The sequence below is a fragment of the Varroa jacobsoni genome, unplaced genomic scaffold (genome assembly GCF_002532875.2).
Source record: "Varroa jacobsoni isolate VJ856 unplaced genomic scaffold, vjacob_1.0 scaffold_128, whole genome shotgun sequence".
NCBI lineage: Eukaryota > Metazoa > Arthropoda > Arachnida > Mesostigmata > Varroidae > Varroa > Varroa jacobsoni.
The window spans coordinates 84,703-96,869 of NW_019213030.1; the positions used below are offsets into that span (position 1 = coordinate 84,703).

At 43.1% G+C, this 12,167-nt stretch overlaps 1 long non-coding RNA gene across 3 annotated transcripts in view; it reads left to right on the top strand.

The window, feature by feature from the left end:
• Positions 1–10,282, top strand: part of LOC111267860 (uncharacterized) — a 43,578-nt gene extending 33,296 nt beyond the window's left edge. For 2 of the 3 annotated variants that reach the window (XR_002684877.2, XR_002684884.1), the window contains one exon: positions 3,751–4,642. This is a non-coding gene — a long non-coding RNA (uncharacterized LOC111267860). Of the gene's footprint in view, positions 1–3,750; positions 4,643–10,153 lie in introns of those variants that run through there. The other variant, XR_015313981.1, reaches the window with a different exon arrangement.
• Positions 10,283–12,167: the final 1,885 nt, after the last annotated feature.

Consider the following 12,167-nt stretch of genomic DNA (forward strand, 5'->3'; position numbering starts at 1 on the left):
AATAGTTTCGTAGGAAAGCTCGTTTATATGCCGATGCTACTGCGCCGCGAGCCATTCGTTCCTTTCGAGCTAGAATGAGTACTCGCGTGAAGTTCAGATTCTATCTATCTATATATGTAACGGAACAAGGTACTGGAGCATGCGGTTTTATGTTGAGCTCGCTCTCATTGCTTGACGGTATGATTTATGCATCTATGCCAGTTCGTCTGCTAGCGAGTATGTGTGTCTACGATACTGCTACACAAAACCGAAAACGAAGCACACGACTAGAATGATGATTATTGTTTTCGTTGTCTATTTTCTGTGTGCGGCTGTCGTTCTCGAGACAGCCGGCGGCGATAAGTCCATGTCAGCGGATCGTCGACGGTATTCCATTTACTTTAGGTCCGCGCTAAATTTGTCATTGTTTCTCTCTCGACGAAATTATTTTTTATTCAATAGCTCGCACAATTAAATGTAGCTTATTACAATCGTACGCGTACGCGCCGTCACGTTTTAAGACATCGAGAGGTACAATACAATACGAAATATTGGCAGAAGAAGTAAAATGCAATAGGCACTAGCGGCGGCGGCGGCGGCGGCGGCGGCGGCGGCGGCGACCGCAACAACAACAATAGTAGTAGTAGTAGTAGTATTAAAACACGATGACGTTTGACGCTGGCATCGGCGGATGGATGGATTTCAAATCGCTAATGCTGCCGGTAAGAAGAGATGTTGTAATAAAGCTGTCTCTGAGACGATTATGATTCTACGTGATAAAGCAGCATTAGGTGTTTTTTACTCGACGTTTTTTGACACACACACACACACACAAACATACGAACGCATACGTGTAGGTCCATATAAAGATATATCTGTGTGTGTTTGTGCATAGTGGCGGACAATGCCGCTCGTCGCTTGATGTTTCTTTCTTTTTGCTTCTGACCAGAGCTGATGTCAATTGAACGAGTTATAATTATATAAATGTGGTGTATTTCGATTTTTCGTTACATTCTACTTTAGAAAACAGAATTTTTATTGCTTATGACTATCACAACCGCTTATTTGTTATTCAAATGCTACAGGCTTAGGGCGCCACGTCTCGGGTGATATGATTCAACAATATATGATAATGCAATGTTTAGTAGCTATAGGGATCGTCGTGGATCGATAGTTTGACTCTGTGTCGAAATGAAACCTATACGCGGAGTTATTTCATTTCAGCCAATATCAACCAAACATCAACATGGATTAAACACTAATGATGGAGCTCTTCAGTACTCTGAGCTGTCATTTTCTGCACAGACTCCGATGCTGTCGCCGTATTTCGACTACGTTGCGTGACTTCAGCCGTAAGCCTTCGGCATTTTTTTTCTTTTTCGCTCTCTATTCGTGATCTCGTTGTTCTAGTTGCGACATTTGAAATTCTGGTGGCCGGCACCGGCCCAGCGTCTGTCTATCTCGATTTCGACCTGTTATTGCGTACCACATAAATGTATTTAGATTGACACAGTTCCTCAACTGGATTCGATGAAAGCCAATATAGACGGGAATCGAAGACCCAGAGCACAGGTCTAGTTGTTGCTTTACCCTTACTCCAATTGTTCTCGAAAAGATGTATGTTTTAGCTACATTGATGAAACATGTTCAGTTACGCGTAAAAATATCTTAGGACGTATGGCGTAGTGCGCGTAGAAAATCTGCTTATGTACGTGTATCTTCAATTGCTATGACCATGGTCATCATCGTACCACAGGGATCTGCTCATTACCATTCTCAGCATCATTAAAAAACCTTGAACAGTAGCAATTGAGTTCTTTATCCGTGCGTAATCTTTTAAGCGCGACGCGGGTCCACTTCATCTTCTGCAAACAGTTGTCACCGCATCCGTTTCAGCGTTCTATACGTCTTCGTTTATTACTAATTGATTCGTCCGTTGTAGTTTATTTAGCGTTGTGCTATCGTTCGTCGGCGGACCTCACGACAACAGCTACACCAAAAGCGTCAGTACGGGGTAACCTAATAAGAGGCAGGTTGAAGGGAGCAAAGTACGGGAAGGAGCGAGGTTGAGACAAGGGGGCAGGGGTTAAGAGGAGCAAGATGGCGCTGGCGGTGGCTGTTGGGAGGAACAAACCTCTGTTGGCCTTTCGTCTTGACTTTGTTTGGCATTCGGCAAAAGGCAGAACGCATTTTAGAATGACAGCAACAGCAAGTTAATAGCTCAGCAAAGTTACCAAACCGGCCCAGATGATAATCCGCTATCCGAGGCAATCATCGTCGCTGCAGACGACGATCGAGCCTGTTTAGTCGAGGTCCAGAGGATCAATACAACAACATGGCAAACACTATTCTCTTCGTGCTGTTTCTTTTCGTCGTATCTATTTTGATCGATGAAGGGTTGTCATCTACTGCACACTTAAAATATTCACTACATCGTTTTACATCAACTCCGAATACATTTTATCACATGCTTCCGTACCTCTGTCCTGTCTCGAGAAACGTCCCGCTCAGGAGGCTCTTATTGGTAAATCGATGGCCGATATTTGCTCGTATTGTATTATAGAACAAAGCGTAGCGTAGCCAGATTACCAAAGGAGTACAAGAAACCAAAACGAACATTTCGGTAGCAAGCGAAGTGGATGATCATGAAAACATGCTTATGATTCCACACTAATAATCTCTTCGTCCATTAGCAAATCTAACATTGGCAACTTACGTAGAAGTAAAACGCTGATCTAGAGTGAAGACGGGCAGGTTCGCTTCTTCAAAGCAAACAAAAAAACAGTTCCCAGGGGGACAAATAAGGACCGTGATAGGGCAACTAAATTCATTTCATGGCACCCACCGATGCATCGCACGACCTATAAATAGCAGCAATTACGCCTTATCGGCATTTACGCTATATAATAAAACGTTTTATAACTTAAGAGAAAACATTAGACCGTCTAGAACGTACGTACTCAAAGCTGATTTTTTTCATTCTCAGGTGCTTTTTGTACTGCCGAGTTGCCAACAGAGTCGGAGAAGTGATAGGTTATTCTTTGTGCTATTGTCTGTATTTTGTACTGAGCTTCAGAAGCACCGATATGCCTCTGTGTTTAACAGATGACTTTGCTAAATCTTTCGATCAGTTAAAAATGCGAGCAAAACATATTGGCAGCAGAAAAATGTTTACCATTAATAGTTGCTATTCCGGCTATCCATTTTGGGACAGGAGCCATCTAGCTCATTTTCTTCATCTGATCTAGATATTTCGACGAAGGCACGTGACCCCTAGTTAACCCTCCACATTCAGGACACGGGAAGAATCAAGCATTTTGAATTATTTCCTTAGTAATGCCTTCCGCATCTTGTCCTACGTTATGTCCCAACAGGAATTACAATGTAACGTATTTGTTAAAGTAACTCGTGTAAATAGAAAAACCTTTTTATTTAAATGTTGTCTAAGCAGATCATGGTATAAGCTGTATAGCAAATCAGCGACCTAGCGTAAGTGATGATACCCAGGCAACATAGCCTTGAAAATATAAGCGCCTACCGTATCTCGCTATTAGGACTCGAAAAATAGCTAAAACTCAACACCAAATTGATTAATTCTCCCTATTCGCAAACAAAACTCACTACGAAGCTTACCCGTGAAAGGCTATATACATTATTATATCGTCTGTTTCAAATCATGTAACATTTTTACTGTATAGTTTGCGTTAATTTTTTTTATTTTCCTACATTGTTCGGTGGGAAAAATTAATTTAAATCCAGTTGTATTTCCAGGGCCATTAGGAGTGCCAGCTGTTGATCTGCAGCCATACAAATGCAGTTTGCAAATCTGCACCGTCCGGCACTTCGGCGACAGGTGGAAGGACTAAGGAGAAACGACGCGCGAAGATCTATGAAAAAGAAATATGACATATTTCAACTGTTAGGTGGTCCTACGTTTCAAACCTGCAGCTAAATAGACGTTGTACGAAAAGTACTATATCACTATCGCTAACAGTACGACATAACAGGAACGTCAGCTGCGATCCATTGACGCCAACGGCGTCCTGCAGTGTATCGTTAACGTCGCTCCACTTGATTTGTACGTACGGGTTTCGCGCAGGAGTACCTACTGGTAGAAGCTGTAGCCGCAGCAACGAAGAAAATCTTCCAATTAGCTTTGATGACCGATTCTGAAAAGTCCTATTTTCGCTGCCGTCGTCGATGAGGTGACAAGGCACAAACAGGGCTGCCGAATGAGTATACATAATCATTTATTCAGAGACATTCAAACAGACACAGAGGCACACTGTGTACAGAAACGACAATCGCAAAAGGAAAAAGGAGAACAAAGTGCTGCGCGAAAATGATAAGATTCCGTTGTAACCGGGCTCTGTTAGAAATTCTGGCACGTTGCTCGTGTATCATCGAAGCATCTGTCACGCTATAGGAGGCTGGAAATATCTATCTGCTAACTATTCACCTACGATGCGCGATATCATTGTGTTTTATGGGAAAAACCTACGTAGCGACAGTTGCGTAAGACTTTAATACGCCATTTTTATTTAATGCCACCTGCCATGTAGTGTGTTATATAGATTTTAAAAGTAGCATAGAGTTGAAGCCGCCGTCCTTTGTAGTTGAATAAACTGAAGGAAATGCCACTCGGCTAGTTTTGAAATCTGTACTGTGAAAGCCCCATATTCTATTACAGAACAGGGAAATGTAGAAGGTCTCTTTGTTACACAAAGCACAGAACGATAGCTTCCAATCGAGTTAACACATTGCGATGTTATTACATTTCCACCTTCATCTGACCACTAATTCGCGCTTAGCTCGCCGGGAACAATTTGTCATTTTTCAAAGTCTCTTTCCAGAAGCCACTCAGTATGCATACATTCTGTAAATTACTACTTCTTCAAGACTTCACAGTATCTTCCTTTGGCACTGTGACGTTAAGTCTGTCGTGGAAGCAAAGGGCCATGCTCGTTGGTTCGTGCAAGCCTCTCATGGGACCCGATAGGTATCCGTCACTTAGGGCTGAGATTATTAGGTACCTTATGAACATATGATAGTATGCGTAATCCGATGATTAGAAGAATCATATTCCAAAAGCCGTTATACAGTAGATCTTCAGTGTGAGTGATTGCCGTCGTCAAAATGGCTCGCAACCATTATGCATTGAACAACGCCAACAGCAGCCTGGTGATTCAAGCGCACACCGTTTAGGTGGCACTCGTTGTGTGATTCGTATTAGAAACAGGACGGACATAAGTGCAATGACAGTAGTAACAGCGGCTTATTTAATACCTTTATTATTGTTATTACTATAGTTGTTTCGCTTGGTCTTTTTTTGTTTACGTTCAAGGCGCAACCTTAGCCTTACGTACGTCCTTTTGGTTAGACAAATACAGGTCCACCCCATCGTCCAGTCGCTATTACGGCTTGTCCGTCAATCACTTTGCCTAAACGATCGTTTTGTTCTCACTGACCCCAGCGTCGAGCATCGGTGTAGGTAACGATTTCAGTTACCGATTGCATTGAGCGGCACATTTAAATCTAGCAAATGTCTATATATGTGTGTGTATGGTGTAAATAATAGTTATTCTTTCCTTTCTCTTTTTTTTTTGCTTATCACTTCGCAAACCGAGTCTTGAACGAGAAAAAGAACAATGAATCTGTGTCCCATTTAAACTGATCTAACAGCACTCCGGACCGGGTTTCCGATTGGGCGGGATCTGTGCAATAATCACAGTTTACTGAGAAGGAAAAATGGCCTCGCTCAGTTTAACACGTTTAGCAATCAGCATTTCAACATGAAATTGAGGATTGAACGACTGGAGCGGGTTACGCCAGTTGCGTTTAACGTTAACGTTTCCAGATTTTGCATACGTCTTTGTTTGTGTGCAAATTCTATGTCGCTCGCTCGCGTACATACACACACACACACACACACGGATGCAACATACTTGTTGAACTATCAGCGAGAAATATTGAATACAAACTTCTTGCCGCTGTTACGTCTCTTACCTTTAGTAGCATGCGCGAGCCGGAAGCGTTTCGATAATAGTAAGGTGTATTTTTGATGAGTGTCTCGTAGTGAAATATGGCCGACAATTGCTACTTGAAGGATAATGGATGTGAATGGTGATCACATATAGGCGACACTGCCCGCGGGCTTTATATTTGTGGTAGCTATTTGGACGCCGCTGGACATTCGAAACATGTGACAACGACTTTTCCTTTATTGTTGCCCATTGATAATGACGATGGTCGCGATAATGGCTGTAACGCTGAGCGTATTTTTGCTTTTTTCGGTACTACTAAGGTCTCGCTTTGTCTATTTGTACCACTAGCAGGCCAAACTGTGGCTATTAGCATATAGACGTATGGGTTTATTTATATAAAACCCAGTTGAGTAGTGTTAGCGAGTGACGGCGGCCACAACGGCGGCGTTATTATTACTGTCATTGGCTTTTGTTTGTAGTGGAACTTGTTGAACATGGCGTCATTTAACGTGGCGACCTTCGGTCGAACCGCTGTTACCATCGTTGCCGCGGTGGCTACGAATTTCACAGTCGCAATAGTTTGAAGAACAAATATTCAGTCGTCCTCTGTGCCTACTTCTTTTTTCATGGTCCCTTTTGTTGCTATAATAAAGCAGTATACACAATTTAAATGAGTCTCTTCGTCTATCATTGAGCTCACTACTACTACTACTACTACTACTACTAGCAATCCTCATCACAATCATCGTATCCATTCTCACTATTATTATTATTATTATTATAGTTGTCATCGTCATAAAAAGACTTCACAATTGATGTCGCACTCTGCTGTCATTGTTCCTGCAGTTACTTAAGCGGAATGAGTTGTTCAACGGAGTGAAGGAAGGTGGGCCATTGCGGGACGGTGTTCAACGACGACGACGGGTTGTGGTCAACGTGGCCGCCATATTATGTCGTCTGTATTCTTTGTTTGATCTTCGGCGGCCAGCGAAAACGTTCTTCCTCGTCGTTTTCCTCTTCTTGATAATCATAATAACAATAGAGTGTAGTAATATTGTCCGTAATACATTGTACCACGAACGACAACGATGATGGCATGCTGCCTTGTTCTGGTCGTCTATATATGCCTTCATAATATAGGAACGACAGACGCACATATATATACCTATATTGAACGCTTGTATCAAAATCGAAAACATCAGCATCCAGCATAATCTGGTAACAGTCAACGAATTGAGTGGTTCATGGAATCACTTGTTCCAGTTGCAATTGCGGTGACGATGCTGTGATTCGTGGTCGCCGCGTCAGCCGCAGCAATAGCAGCAGTGACCTGCGGTCGTTACGGCTGCATCGACGGCAGCCGTCCGGTACAGCATAATTTATTCTCATAATTGCAGTGGCCACTGGAACAAAAGAAACATAATAATAACAAAGTATAGCGCCAAGTGACTGCCGCCACTAGCATCGTATGATAACGAACGGCACCATACATGTGTACATTGGCCTACTTTTTCGGCATGGATTCTCAGGACCAAGAATTTCTTAAGCCATTTCTTGAATGATCCACCCAACCCCACCCCCCCCCCCCCCACCCCCCTGCAACTTTTCCTTTCGACTCTAACCTCAGCTGTATTTGACTTGCTTCCAGCTAGCTAGGCAAATCCTACGCTACCCGCATAGGGTTCAGAAAAGTAAACTATAGCAATCATATAGGGAGAAATTTTGAGAAATTCTCACGCTTCCTGGAAGAGACTAGATTCCAAAATACTATTTTATCAGAACCGGTTAAAGATAAGCAGCATTTCTGAACGTCATGTCTTTACATATTGTATAGGTCTTGAACGATAAAAAAACACTTCGGTGCTTTACAAGATTTCAACCACTGTACAGATAACTAGACAAAGGGAATTCTTCTCCGTCTTTGTGAGAGTTTGTGTGCTCATATCATAAAGCTTCCTTAAATACAAACTGGTTCTCCCCAAGTCCATTATTTTTTCGTCAAATTGAATATGGCAACCGGGAAAGATACCTACGCATTATTAGCAAGGAATGGTTTCTGGGCCTGTGGGCGACGAGAGATTCGGTTTCAGGAACTTACAGTACGGCATCACAAAAACGTTGCCATCCTTCAAAGACTCCTGTCTCCTTCCACGCCACAGATCGCTGTGCACGATGAGAAAACACTGAGATCGCCATCGTTGCCAGGATATGTTGCTATCAGTCTATCAGTTGCTATTAGAATGCCCATTCCCGCTGTTTCCAAACAGACGAAGCTGTCCTGAGGGCACTGTGAGTGGGACAAGAATTAAACCGGCTCGTGACGCATCAACTCATTCTGTCGTTGAGGTAACCGGCATCTAGTTGACGACTAGCGCTGTTTTGTGGAGCGCCGCGATGTGTCCCATGAACAGTGTTCTCTATCCATGACTTGTTTATGTAGAGAACCTTTGACCGTACGGAACATTTGCTCATAAAGTCCACCCGGCATGGCGCTTTCCCATAGCTTGTTTTTTTTTTCGTGAAAAGACTTTCAGGCTGCCACTGTACAGCCCTAATGCTTGCCAGAGCACATCCCAACGTCGTGCTGTTCTTCTGAATGTGAGCGGATTATCGGCAACGATGCGTGCGGGTTGACCTTATACTGCTACAAGCTGCTTTATCATTGCTAGGCGTGAGCCCGTATTCAGGTCTTCTACAACTTCCATGTATATCAACCGAACAATTGTGCAAACGAATCGAACTTGTCAGCAGTGTTACATATTATTCTTACTATATATCACCCTTTGCGACCCGAATTTTATCGTTATTTGACTGGCTGATAACAATGGCCCCTCAGATTTTGTGAACTAGACATGTTCACTGGACAGCGCTCACGACGGTAAGTAACTGACCTCACAATTTATTGCATACAAATCGTTCAACAGCGTTCCCTTTCTTAGCTTGCGATTTTACATAGGTCGTTTGAGTTGATTATCGGCAGGGCTATGATGGAATTAGCGCTCCGATCGTCGGCAGGGCCGTGACCAACCTTGATCCCCTTTGAAGGTCGGGTGCGCTGGTTGTGTCGTTGCTGAAAGCCCGAACCTGCTGAGTCATAGACGATACTTATTGAACTTAGTAGTAATAAAAGTACCCTGAGATAAAGAATCGGCTCGATCAAAGACGCTTGAACAGCTGTTGAGTAATTGAGAATCCAAATAAGTCGTTCTTCAACAAAAACTCCTTTCGCACAGACTGTTCCAATTCAGTCGAAGGGAAAACCATCTGGACATCACTATATACGTACACGTTATATTTTACAAGCCAGTCGAATTGTCAATACCGCTTCGAACGATTTCTCCAACGAATTGTCAGCGACTCCAGCTGCTTCAACGTCCTGCTCTGGCTACTGCTAGCATTATCTTAATCGAGGCACCTCTTCTTAACTATGAACAGTCTTGATGCATGCTACAGGTGCATATGCTTATTTGCCCAAAATCGCAGAACCATATACGCAATTTGACTCACGCCCCTGGGTCGTCTCTGCTATTCAGACAACTCAGAACACGGCGAAAGAGAAGATTCACAACAGGCACGCCATGTTACTAGCAGCTCCTCCAACAGCCGAGCACCACTTTAAGCTGTTCCGTAAACGGAGTCAATGGGTTTTTCGCATTTTTGTGTAATCTGGAACGCATGGCTAGCGGAACTAGGATAGTGCTCTCACTCAGGCCTGCGTGTCCACTGCTCAGAACCTTATAGTGTCGTTATATCTTGGTTGCATAAGACATCAAGGCACACCCCTGTTATAGTGACATATAGATGGAGCATTGGTTGCCCGGCATAGATTTTCCGAGCACCTAACTCTCGAAGATAACGGTTGTTTGTTTTAAATTTCCCCAGGTCAGGCTTATCTGCGCTAACATCTTGTCCAGACGCTGCTAGAACGATGTTTAGCCAGCAACGAAATCCTCTTCCGAAAATAAATCATCCATGAGCAAAAGTAGCAACGTGCGCGCCGGGTGGCTAACGGCCATATAATGCACAGCAGATTTACGGAGATAGTTATAATGTAGGATTGGCTGCCCTTGACCCTAAAGCATATGGCGGTCACCCAGTACATTTACTCTCTCGTCAGCCCTCCTTTGTGCATAAACTATAAAAAAAAAAAACAACGAAGTTGCGGTGTTTACATTTGGCTGCACTTGCAGTTACAGGTACGCTTTAACGACATCGGACGGGAAGGCGGTGTTGTATCGGCGGAAGTTATTGAGGATTCGTAGAAAGCATGGCGATAAATTGGGATCGTCGTGAGGCAATTGTTGAAAAATAAATTAGTCAATGCATTGAAAATTGGTCTGATCTTAAATGATTAATCAAGGTGCTATAGTTTGAGCAACGGGAAGGCGAGGTTTAGCATAACAAGGATTCTCCCGCGTGGGGGAGAGCCGTTCCGGTCTACTCTCCGGCATACTTTTATTCACGAATACGGTCGCCCCTTGCGCAGCTTCGTTGTTAGCCATCGTATCTTTAGCGTCTATCAAATTGGCGTCGGCTTCAGCGTATGGCCCTTATCTTGATACTGCCCTTTAAAGAAATGACGAATGATAAATTTTCGAACAAGCACTCGACCCCCAAGAAGTTTACGTTGAAATATCAGGAGCAAATAACTCGTTCAATTTTTTTGCCGGAGAATGGAGACGATGAAACGTCGGCCGGCGAATCTTGACAGCGACCCACCTTTGTTTCGCTTCTGTTGAAACCACCGATAAATGAGTGATAATAAGAGCGCTCATGCGCCGGCTGTCGGAAAACGAGCAGGTACCGCTGTTGCGGAAGCCACCTAGGGGCCCGCCGTGATCTAATAAACAGCGATCAAAGAAAGCTGGGGTTATGAAAAAAAGGCGGGCCTACGAACAGGCAACACCTATTTGCACCTCTGCTACCGAATCGTGAACACCATACGCCTTTGCTGCGGCATACGTTATTGACATAGCGAGATTTATCGTTGATTCTATCGATATCTGAGATCACATCAATCAATTCAGCCATACCTATCATATGCGTGCAGCGTTTATCATACGACAATAAAAAAAAACACATATCTATGAGCTGACGAGACGATGGGTCGTCTCCTAAATCAGCTTGCTTAATAAGATTTTTATGTTTGTCACACATGACCGACGTAATGATGAGCCGATTCGCGTCGCCTGTGTGTATGCGTTATGTGCAGAAGCGTACAACCAATGCCATATTACGGCTTTTGTTCATCAGCCAGTATTGTTGTTTGTGTTACAATGATATTGGTAATCCATGTTACCCAACCGGCACTGAGTATCGTGGCGGTATCTTCTATATAATTAGAAGTAGGTTACAATGTTTACGGATGATATAGGTGCTACTTGGCCTCAGGACGACACATTCAGTTCGACTAAATGCATAAGGATGATTTATTCCTTCTATCCCATTCTAACCTAATTATCGGCTACTTGAACAAAAGTATAAACTTATTATATGGGTTAACTTCAACAGACCTATGAAACCGTATGGCAGTCGTACAAGCTGGTGTTAATTAATTTTTGCCATTGCTGAATCGGCCCATGCTTGTTTCTCACGCCACGAACTCCTGTCGAGTGTGAACTGTATTCCTAGTACAATGGGGGCAAGAAGTTTAGACTATTGCCGCCGTACCAGATGTACTGGAGAAACAATCACCTTCTAAGAACATATGTACCAGTTTTCAATAAGCGCAGATTTATTGCTATATATAAAATATGCAAAAACGAACCTTGTAGAGTGCAATAGTGTTCTATAGAAAAGGTTTGTCGGAAGCATGTGGACCCTATCACATGGGTTTTCCTTACGTATAAGCACAACTATGCCTGTATTACTTTGTAGGTTTGTCAACAATTTGCGTCCACTTCATTGGGTTAACAGGCTTGTTATTAGAAGCTCTCCATTAAAAAGAATAGGTAGATCGACTCCCTAGAGGACAGGATTAACTCTGCATTAGATGAAAATAGATCTATTTTAACTTCGACATAATTCTGTGGCTTTTAGTTTCGGCTCCGCCATTGATAATCGTAGAAAAAATGCGAATATCTCTATGAATTGTACAATTACGATGTAAGGTGGTGCGTCACCTTACAAAAGTAGAAAAAAGAGCTAGTAACAACAACAATAGTATATATATGGGGAAAGGATCCGTCAGCCCCTGTTCATTGC